Source organism: Lynx canadensis, chromosome D2 (genome assembly GCF_007474595.2).
Source record: "Lynx canadensis isolate LIC74 chromosome D2, mLynCan4.pri.v2, whole genome shotgun sequence".
NCBI classification, from domain to species: Eukaryota; Metazoa; Chordata; class Mammalia; order Carnivora; family Felidae; genus Lynx; species Lynx canadensis.
The window spans coordinates 75235474-75247508 of NC_044313.2; positions in this window are offsets into that span (position 1 = coordinate 75235474).

Consider the following 12035-nt stretch of genomic DNA (forward strand, 5'->3'; position numbering starts at 1 on the left):
TCTTTTTGAGCCTATGTGTGTCCTTGAAGTTTAAGGGTGCCGCTTATAAGCAGCATATAGTTGAGTCTTCTGTGTGAGTATGTGTGTGTATTTTCTCTATGTTGTTTTAAAAAATATCTATTCCTCCACTGTGGGGTTGTTTTTTTTTTTCTTTTTTAAGTAGGCTTCATGCCCAGCATGGAGCTCAGTGCAGGGCTTTGAACTCATGACCCCGAGATCAAGACCTGAGCTGAGATCAAGAGTCAGATGCTTAACTGACTGAGCCACCCAGGTGCCCCGCCCTATGCTTTTTGATTGGAAAATTTCATCCATTTATACTAAAAGTAATTATTGATAGGTAACGACGTACTATTGCCATCTTGTTAATTGTTTTGCAGTTCTTTTGTTCCTTGCTTCCTCTTTTGCCATCTTTCTTTGTGAATTGATTTTTCTGTAGTCATAGACTTTGATTCCTCTATCTTGTGTTTATCTACTATAGGTTTTTGTTTTGTGGTTACCCTGTGGCTTGCTTGAAACATCTCATAGATGTGGTAGTCAATTTTAACCTGATAACAGTTTAATTTTGATCACATACCAAAACTCTATCCTTTGGGGTGCTTGGGTGACTCAGTGAGTTAAGTGTCCAACTCTTGATTTTGGCTCAAGTCATGGTCTCACAGTTGTGAGACTGAGCCCCATATCAGGCTCTGCACTGGGCGTGGAGTGTGCTTAAGGTTCTTTCTCTCCCTCTCTCTCTGCCCCTCCCCCACTCATGCATACTCTCTCTCAAAAAACATTTTTAAATATAATTTATTGTCAAGGGGCTCCTGGGTGGCTCAGTCAGTTAAGCATCCGACTTTGGCTCAGGTCATGATCTCACGGTTTGTGAGTTCAAGCCCTGCGTCGGGCTCTGTGCTGACAGCTCAGAGCCTGGAGCTTGCTTTGGATTCTGTGTCTCCCTCTCTGCCTCTCCCCCGCTTGTGCTCTGTCTCTCTCTCTCAAAAATAAATAAAATGTTAAAAAAAATTTTTTTAATATAATTTATTGTCAAGTTAGCTAACATACAGTATATACAGTGTGCTCTTGGCTTCGGGAGTAGATTCCCATGATTCATTGCTTGCATACAACACCCAGTGCTCCTCCCAACAAGTGCCCTCCTCAATGCCCATCACGCATTTTCCCTCCCCTCACCTCCCTATCAACCCCCAGTTTGTTCTCTGTATTTAAGAGTCTCTTATGTTTTGCCTCCCTCTCTGTTTGAAACTGTTTTTTTCCCTTCCCTTCTCCCATGGTCTTCTGTTAAGTTTCTCAAATTCCACATATGACTGAAAACATATGATATCTTTCTTTCTCTGACTGATTTATTTCACTTAGCATAATATCCTCCAGTTCCATCCATGTTGTTGTAAATGGCAAGATTTCATTCTTTTTCATTGCCAAGTAGTATTCCACTGTGCGTGTGTGTGTGTGTGTGTGTGTGTGTGTGTGTGTGTGTGTATCACATCTTTACCCATTCATCAGTTGACAGACATTTGGGCTCTTTCCATAATTTGACTATTGTTGATAGTGCTGTTATAAATGTTGGGGTACATGTGCCCCTATGAATCAGTACTCCTGTATCTTTTGGATAATTCTCAGTAATGCTATTGCTGAGTTGTAAGGTAATTCTGTTTTTAATTTTTTGAGGAACCTCCACACTGTTTTCCAGAGCGGCTGCACCAGTTTGCATTCCCAACAGTGCAAGAGGGTTCCTGTTTCTCCACATCCTCTCTAGCATCTGTTGTTTCCTGAGTTGTTAATTTTAGCCACTCTGACTGGTGTGAGGTGGTATCTCAATGTGGTTTTGATTTGTATTTCCCTGATGATGAGCAGTGTTGAGCATCTTTTCATGTGTCTGTTGGCCACCTGGGTGTCTTCTTTGGAAAAGTGTCTATTCATGTCTTTTGCCCATTTCTTCACTGGATTATTTGTTTTTCAGATGTTGAGTTTGGTGAGTTCTTTATAGATTTGGGATACTATTTATCCCATATGTCATTTGCAAATATCTCCTCCCATTCTGTTGGTTGTCTTTTAGTTTTGTTGATTATTTCCTTTGCAGTGCAGAAGATTTTTATCTTGATGAGGTCCCAATAGTTCATTTTTGCTTTTATTTCCATTGCCTTCAGAGACATGTCAAGTAAGAAGTTGCTGCGGCTGAAGTCAAAGAGGTTGTTGCCTGTTTTCTCCTCTAGAGTTTTGATGCTTTCCTGTCTCACATTTAGGTCTTTCATCCATCTTGAATTTATTTTTGTATGTGGTGTAAGAAAGTGGTCCAGTTTCATTCTTCTGCCTGTTGCTGTCCAGTTCTCCCAGCACCATTTGCTAAAGAGACTGTCGTTTTTCCATTGGATACTCTTTCCTGCTTTGTCAAAGATTAATTGGCCATACATTTGTGGGTCCAATTCTGGGTTCTCTATTCTGTTCTATTGGCTTATGTGTCTGTTGAGTTTTCCATGTAGAGTATCATGTCATCTGTGAAAAGTGGAAGTTTGACTTCTTCTTGCCAGTTTGGTTGCTTTTTATTTCCTTTTGTTGTCTGATTGCTGAGGCTAGGGTTTCCAACACTATGTTAAACAACGGTGGTGAGAGTGGACATCCCTGTCATATTACTGATCTCAGGTAGAAAGCTCTCAGTTTTTAAAAATTAAAAAAACCCTATCCTTTTATTCCCTCACCCCCATGCTTTGTTTTTCATATGTAAATTTATATCTTTTTATATTGTGTAACCATTAGTAAATTATTGTAGTTATAATTTTTTTGTTTGTTTCAGGTGTACAATGTAATGATTTGGTATTTGTATACATTGCAAAATGACCACTGCGATAAATCTGGTCAATATCCATCACCATACATAGTTACATATTTTTCCCCTTGTTATGAGAACTTTCAAGGTCCACTCTCCTAGCTACTTTGAAATATACAGTATGGGGGGCACCTGGGTGGCTTAGTCGGTTAAACATCTGATTTCAGCTCAGGTCAGGATCGCACAGCTCGTGAGTTTGAGACCTGTGTCACGCTTTGTGCTGATGGCCCAGAGCCTGGAGCCTGATTCAGATTCTGTGTCTCTGTCTCTGTCTGTTCCCCACCGCTACTCATGCTGTGTGTGTGTCTCTGTCTCTCAAAAATAAATAAAAAACATTAAAAAAATTTTTTTAAATGAAATACGTAATATGGTATCATTAACTACAGTCAGTCTGCTATACATTATTTTGTACTTTTGACTCCCTTTACCCATTTTGCCCTCCTCGGGGGCCAGAGCAAGTAGCAAGGGCTGAGGTCAACTGCAGGCTCCCTGGCATCTTCAGGGACCCTGGATATTGGTGTGAATGGCCACGTGTGCTAGTTCTCAGCATGGGTGCATGGCAGTGGAGGCCGGTGTCAGGAGTCAGGCTGGGGGCATGCAGGTGCACAGCTGAAGGGGCTGTCCGCAGGTGAGCCTAGCGCTACAGGCCCGCGACAGGAGACGGGGCCAGACCCGGGCCCACCAGGACTAGGGGGGCCCTGGCTGTTGGTGTGTCCTCTGTGACTGAAGGCTCTCTCCATGGGTGTGCACACGGCAGTGAAGGCCCGGGTCGGGCATCACCGGGAACCTCCATCACTTCCATCGTGTGTCTGCTGTTGTCGGCTGCTGCTTTTCTTCCTCGCTCCTAGCCGTCTCTGTTCATCCGAGCTTTGCTTGTCCAGGTGGAGTGAAATCAAAGCAGGACCTTTGCGCTGTGCCCCAAAAGGCTGGAGAAGCTCAGCAGTCACCCCGCTCCCCCTTTCCTGGTGACGGGAATTCTTTCCAGCTGGAGAGGTTCCTCTTGGTTCGGAGTAATGTTGGCTTTGGGGAGGGGATGATGCAGGCGAAAGGAGGCTGTCTTCTCTTCATGTGCGGTTATTCTTTTTGTTCCATTGTGTTGCTGAAGTCTCTTAAGTGGACTCCAGAGCTGTCTCAGAGCCGTTTTCACTCAGGGGCGGCTATCTAATTATTGACCTTTGTGGGGGGTCGGAGGCTGGGGTCTCCAACTCCATCGTCTTGGTGACGTCACCCCCTGCCCCCCAATCCACTCTTGAGTTTGGAGCCTTGACGGATGGAGCTCCCCTACTGGCATCCCCTGCACTCTTCCCTAATGCAACTTCTGGACAGTACCTTCCTCCACTCTTTTTTTTTTTTTTTAACTATTAAAATATTCCACATATGTACCATATTCTAGAATTTGTCAGATTTATAAAAAATCTTAATAGCTAACTTTTCCCATTTCTTGCACTGTTTGGGGTTTAATTCCATTTGTATCTCTTCCCCCCGCCCCCCCTCAGGTGAACAGGATTTGGAAAGAAAAGAGCAGTAGTCATGTATGTTCCATTTGTTCATCATCTTGAACCTAAAGCAAATAATACACTTTTGGATGTTGTCTTGGTTGAACCCAGGAGCCAGCATATTAGAGCTGTTTATTCTGGGTTTGGGATAGCCAGTTAGCATTATTCAGGTCCCCACCAAGGAAGGAGAAGTTGAAAAGGTTCATGGAAGCAGAAAGCAAGCAGTTACTATAGATTATAATTATTGCACTGTGAAGGCAGTATTGCAGATAGGAAGGAAGTAAATATTTAAGTAGAATACATATATCTATGTACACCATATACCTTCGAGTCTATATATAAATAAGTAGGTGATATATACATTTGATTATTGCTAGCTTTTAGCATGTAAGTTTAGGAAGGCAGGAGTTTTGTGTCTGTTGTTCATTATTCTATCCCCAGTGCCTGTTACGAATTAGGTGCTCAGTTAACACTGATCAAGTGAATGCATAAGTGAACTTACACACACACACACACACACACACACACACACACACGCAGCCATTGCTGCTCTGGCTTGTTGCCAAGAAGTATTATATATATAGAAATTCAAATCTATGGGAACATTTAGCGTTTGATAGGCTTTCCTTCTTCTTGCCAAACCATAACTGTGTACGGTTGGAGATGGTATTTCCACTCATTCTTTGGAAAGTTGTCTTCATTTCTAAACTGTTTCATCATCTAAGTTAATTCTCCCTTTCTACACTGTGTGCATACTTTCAATTTTATGAGCAGGTTGAAGATAAATTTCAAGGATGTTAATGGCTATGTTTTGAGGATATAAAGCAGGAGAGCACTGAAATTTTCTTTGTACAGTTTTTAATGCTTGAGGATCCTTTGCAATTTAACAATGACTATTTAAGCAGAATGTAGAAAGTCATGTAGATGTTTTGGATGTAGTAGTGCGATAATTGTGGGTGTTAGTAATACAAGTTTATTTTTTGTTTTTTATTTTTTTTTGAAATTTAGTAATACAAGTTTATATGCAACACCAATATTTGTTAAACATTTTGTGATTAATTATGTTCATCCCCTTCGGGTCAGTCCTGTGAGCAATATATGTGACTAAGTATTGCTAATCCTCATAACATTCTTGGGAGCTAAATGCTATAGCCTGAAGGTAACACATGTCTCAGATATTAACTGATTTTGCCATTAAAGAAAAAGGCTAAGAAGTCAGGAAAATGGGAGATTATGGTTCAAATATTATGAATTGCTCTGAAAGTACGTGAAATTCTGCACAGTCCGTTTTGTCCAGCAGCCATGCTGTATCTTTTCTAAGCTTTTAGCTTTTCTTTCAAGGCAAAGTCAAGCTAGGTTTTGTTCCCTGCCTTCAGGCAGTGAAGCTCAGCCTCTTTGAGGACAGGGTGCCCGTGCTCAGTTTTAAACAACATGGAGATCTGGCACTTTGTGAAAGCCAAGAGAAAAGAGGGAAAGGTGGAAGTGAGTTCCATCCTTAAATTCCTACTTTAATGCCAAGGCACTTCTTTTTTTTTAAAAAAACAATTATTTATTTTGGGGAGAATGCAGGTGGGGGAGGGGCAGAGAGAGGGGGACCCAGGATCCAAAGTGGGATCTGCTCTGACAGGCTGACAGCAGTGAGCCTGATGTGGGGCTTGAACTCAGGAACTGCGAGATCATGACCTGAGCTGAAGTCGGATGCTCAACCGACTGAGCCACCCAGGTGTCCCCCAAAGGGACTTCTGAGGGCTCAAGCAGAGAATGAAGAATAAGAATCGGAAATGCTATGGGGAGAAGACAAGAGCTGGATGAGCAGGAAGGAGCTGGGTATGTCCCTGATCTCTCTAGTTTCCCTAGTTTCCCAGCATGTTGCTTCTACATCTTCTTACTCCTTGCCCCCGCCCCCCCCCCCCAGCCCCCTGCCATCCCCTCCATCTTTACAGGATCCCTCAGCAACAGGAAAGGGAAGGCAGGGTGGGAGTACCGGTGAGCACTGAGGCACCACAATAGGGGAGGCAGAAGAGGAGGGCTTGGTTCTTACTCAAACTATTCAGTTCCTTCTCTCTCTGCTCCTTTTACTGGTCCATCTCACTTTTGCACACCACCAGTCTTTGCCAATACAGCCACAGAGACTCTTTAATACAGCATTAAGAATCCAGTTACAGGGGCGCCTGGGTGGCTCAGTCGGTTGAGCGTCTGACTTCGGCTCAGGTCACAAGCTCGCGGTCCGTGAGTTCGAGCCCCGCGTCGGGCTCTGTGCTGACTGCTCAGAGCCTGGAGCCTGTTTCAGATTCTGTGTCTCCCTCTCTCTCTGACCTTCCCCCGTTCATGCTCTGTCTCTCTCTGTCTCAAAAATAAACAAACGTTAAAAAAAAATTTTTTTTAAAAAAAGAATCCAGTTACCAAAAAAAACATCCCGTTACTAAAAGTGAATTGGTCTGTGCAAACCAGGTATATCAGATAGAGAGGGTGCTCAGTCTCCAGCTACCAGAGCATGATGAGCAGAAAAAGTGGAAATGCCACGGGGCTGCCCTGACATCCAGTATCCGTCACGCGATGATCCTTGTCCCAGTGGTGAGCGGCAGAATTAGACAGAGCAACTTGACGTAGCCAATCAGGATGAGAGAAGCCCTTTTGAGATTAGGAACCCACAAGGCAAAGAGATAAAACTACAAATAGAACATGCTTCACACACAGTAACTGTGGCCTTTGTGCGTAAGCGGTGGGGCTGTGGCTTAAGTGTTGGCATTTATTGTTAATATTTCTAAAAATGGCATAATCTAGAGTCAGAAAGCAACTGTGCATGTCTGAAATGAATAATGAAGACATGAAATCACTCCTAAGAGGACAGCAGCCCACTGATTAGCATACTAAGTCCAACATTTTCTAATTCTATGTGAGATACACATCTTAGATTATTTTTAAAACTATTTCTCACATAATCTTACAACGATCCTGTAAAGTAGGAAGGAAATTCTTCACACCCTCATTTGACCAGTGGGTCAGCTAAGGGCCCTGCCCTGGTCAGCTGACAACTGTTTCTGTCTTCAGCACCAACGATCGCCTGCTCACCCAGTGATTCTGAGTCATTTAAAGTTTGTGTCTCCCATGTCCGGGCAATGTCTCTCACTTCTTTTGAGATATCCCACTTTTCTCTTCCATATTCCCTAGATCCTCACCAGTGTAGTCTGGAGTCCCCTAGCTGAGCCCACTTGCTTCCTACTGCCTTCCCCCGACCCAACCTCAGTCTCACACCACCTTCATGCCTCCTGATGTCAACATCATTTTCCCATGTCCCTGCAGTGCCTGGCCTGTGACAGGTATTGGATGAACCCTTGGGGCACAGACTCCTTCCACACTCTGTTGAGACTCCCTGGTCTGGCTAACTAGTTCTCTGTGCGTGGTCCATCCCCGGGGTCTCCCAGAACCCCACGCTGGCTCCCACCCATGCTCCCGTGGGGGCCTCCTGATCCAGAAGGTGCTCTGCATTTCCCCTTTCCCGACCGGCAGTTCCCCTAACAGTCCAGGGCCAGCCTACCATCTGCCCCATGGCAGATGCCATGGGCTCTCTCTTTCCCTCATTCCTCTGAATGGTGCATCACTGTGGAACCTTCTTGCAAACTGTCTTACTGGTATCACTGTCCTTCGGTTGCAATTTTGTGACACCAGCTAGATGCTAAATCACTTGAGGGAAAGGACCGACCCCCTCTTCTCCCAGAACACTTATTTATTCATAACTGTGCTTTAGCGCATTCTCAACACTTCTCGTCGTCCAGGGCAGGGGACTAGGACTCAGGTCTCCGATTCTCTCTCCACAAACCCATTGTTCTGGAAGTTACAGCACTTATGCCCTAATTCTCTATTTTCTATGTTCAGCCAGACAACTTGGCAGACAGTTCTATTAGTCAAGGAAAGTCAGAATTGTATCGTTTCACTGGAGACCAGATAAAGCCACTTGCCTTTAGTTGTTCTTTTTTTTTTTTAATATGAAACTTGTTGTCAAATTGGTTTCCATACAACACCCAGTGCTCATCCCAACAGGTGCCCTTCTCAATGCCCATCACCCACTTTCCCCTCCCTCCCACCCCCCATCAAGCCTCAGTTTATTCTCAGTTTTTAAGAGTCTCTTATGGTTTGCCTCCTTCCCTCTCTGTAACTTTTTTTTCCCCCTTCCCCTCCCCCCTGGTCTTCTGTTAAGTTTCTCAGGATCCACATAAGAGTGAAAACATATGGTATCTGTCTTTCTCTGTATGACTTATTTCACTTAGCATAACACTCTCCAGTTCCATCCACGTTGCTACAAAGGGCCATATTTCATTCTTTCTCATTGCCACGTAGTAGTCCATTGTATATATAAACCATTTCTTTTTTATCCATTCGTCAGTTGATGGACATTTAGGCTCTTTCCACAATTTGGCTGTTGTTGAAAGTGCTGTTATAAACATTGGGGTCCAAGTGCCCCTATGCATCAGCACTCCTGTATCCCTTGGGTAAATTCCCAGCAGCGCTATTCCTGGGTCATAGGGTAGATCTATATTTAGTTTTTTGAGGCACCTCCACACTGTTTTCCAGAGCGGCTGCACCAGTTTGCATTCCCACCAACAGTGCAAGAGGGTTCCCGTTTCTCTGCATCCACTCCAGCATCTATAGTCTCCTGATTTGCTCATTTTAGCCACTCTGACTGGCATGAGGTGATATCTCAGTGTGGTTTTGAATATAACCAATTTGACCACATTTGGAAAAAGTGATTATTTACATTCAAAATCACTTCATATACTTGTAGTGATTTGAGTTTTTGTTTTTTTAAGAAATTGACAGATGGGAACATTTTTCTCTCATTCTGTGATTAAAAAAAAACAATCGGATGTTAGTATTATCTACTTTCTAGATAGGATAGTCTGAAAGTTGAGGTAATCTGGCCTGGCTTTATGTTATAATTCATATTTTCATTTCAGTGCATGTGGAATATTTTTGAATACTTACGGAGTCACACAGTTCCATAGTTAGCTCTTTGGTGTATAAATAGAACACTATCTTAAAAATAATTGTAACTGGGTGACTAATCTAACAGAGAGGTAGAACGACTTCTTGTTCACCCAAGTTGATTTCTCTGAGTTTCAGGGGCCATGGCCAAGGGCAGCCTCCTCACCACATTTCTCGTCACCCCACGTTTCTTTTGCCCAGCTTCCCACACCTGGGCCCTGGACCATTCTTGTGAAGATCCAATCCAGTTTCTGTTTCTAACTAACCTGCATGAATGGTTCTGCCCCTCCTCTATCAGGATTCATAATGAAGACTGTGAGGTGGGGTCCTGAGTGACACCAGGGCCCGCAGAGGAAACCAGCTTCTTCCATGTGTGGCGACTCCTCCCTATACTCCTCACTTTTTTTCCTCCCAACCTCGGAGCATTCCATGGAGTAGCTTTGGCTGACCCCACCCCGGCCATGTTGTCCACCCTCTGACAAGGTGTCCAGTGCAGTAGTAGGCACCCAGTAAGTTCCGGGCTAAGTGGTTGGAGCCAGGCACCCTACTGAATAGGTCCCAGCTGACGACTGAATGTCTAGGTTGTCTCTGATCTTGATGATCCAATCATTGTGCTTTCTCTCTTCTAGAAGGCTGGGTCTTAGGAGTTAGCTTCCATAGCCTCCTGGTGATCCCAGCTCCTGGTTATTCCTGCCAGCACCATACTGCTGGCAGCAGGCCACCATACCTGGGCCCATGTCCTAAGTTATGACAAGGGTGGGAGTGAACCTATGAATGATGACAATAGTGACAATTCCATGTATTGAGTATCAGTGATATGCCAAGACATTGTATTAGTGCCTGTGAAATGCTTCCTCATTTAATCCTCACAATGCCCTCATGAGGTAAGAATTTCCCCCTCCCTTTTGCAATTGAGGAAACAGAGTCAGTAAGTATAGGTGACTTGCAAGGATATATAACGAGTAAGGGAAAGTTGGAATTCAAATCCAGGACCACGCTTAGTGGTCAAGCTCATACGCTTAACTATTAAGACATGTTGACTTCCAACAGGATTTCGGATTTTCTTTCCTTCCCACGATTCCTTTTTTTTTTTTTTTTTTTTTTTTTTTTTAGACTTACAGGGTAAAACGTGTGAATCACACAAGCATGAATTTATTGTTCATTTGCATTATATCTTTGTCCAGATTAGGGTAGTTCTTTTTTTTTTTTTTTAATTGTTATTTATTTATTTTTATTTCCGAGGCCTCTGGTTCAGTGCTGTGCGTGTACTGGGTCCACAGTAGATAGGGACTGACTAATTAACGGTAGAGCCATGTTTCCTAAATGTAGAGATACTAGAGATGGTAGGACCCAGCTCAGACGTTGTCCCAGAATCCAGTACCACTGGCAAAATCAAGTCCTTGATGGGGCGTCCGCCTCTGTGCACTTGGTGACACGTGTACCTGGTGCCTACAAGTAGCCGGGCTCCCAGTGACTGCCCTTCATGTGCTGACGTCTAGCCCTGTATAAACAGTTCTTTTTTAGAACACATTCTTAATTCCTACACCCTTTGGTTTATCACTAGTTTCTTGAGAAAGTAATCTGTCCGCATTCTGCAGTCATAGGATGATGATTCAGGCCAGGGATCTGGGCCATTTTCCGGGCAGTAGCTGGACTCCCGGCCTCGTCCTGTGAGGACCAGAGCCAGCACACCACGGAGAGGTGCTCCTTCCACCCTCTGCTACTGATGCCAAGCCTTCTGCTCCCTTCCGCCTGCCCACTCATGCCTCTGTGGTTGCCAGAGTAACCATAAAAATATTACTCCACATGCTCTTGGAACAAAATGTCAGTGCACTTTACTATTGTTTTAATTTAAAAACCGAAGTGTGAAAATAACTCCAGCCTGGAAGAAATTCCCTGTCTGGCAGACAACTCCCTTTGGAAATCAGAGATACAAAATTAGGAGGAAGAACTCAAGAGTAACAGCAATACTTAGGTTTATTAAAAGGACCCACACTCCTATGTCTAGTGCAATAGTCAACGTGCAATAAATGCTTGTTCAGTGAGTGAATGACCCACACTCCTACGTCTAGTGCAGTGGTCAATGTACAGTAAATGCGTGTTCAGTGAGTGAATGAATGAGTGGAGAATGTGGCAAACTTTGGTGAAAATTTTAGGGAAAAAGTATTTGAAATTTAAAGTAAAAGTGCTAATCCCCGAATGCTATTATATATTTCAGGATGGTAGGTAGAATCCACCAAGAACCTGAGAATGTGACTTTATTTGAACATAGAATCTTTGCGGATGTAATTAGTTAGAGATATCACAGTGAATTGTTCCGGTTTTAAGGTGGACCCTAAATCCAATGCCCTTATAAGAAGAGAGGACACCAAGATATCTATATACAGAGAGGAAGGCCATATGAATATCATGTCAAGAGAAGCAGAGATTTGAGCTTTGCTGCCATGAGCCAAGGAACACCAACAGGAACTGGAAAACGCAAGGATGGATTCTTTTCTAGAGACTTTGGAGGGAGCATGGCCTGCTGGCACCTTGATTTCATACTTCTGGCCTCCAGAACTGGGTGAGAATACATTTCTGTTGTTTAGGACACCCAGTTTGATATAATTTGCTATGCAACCCTTAGAAACTAATACAGTGGGATATATGAGATTAATATTGATGTTTCCTTATTTACTTAGTAGTCAGAGAGCATGTCATGAACTCCCAAGGTGTGTGGAAAAGTGAACTTAGCA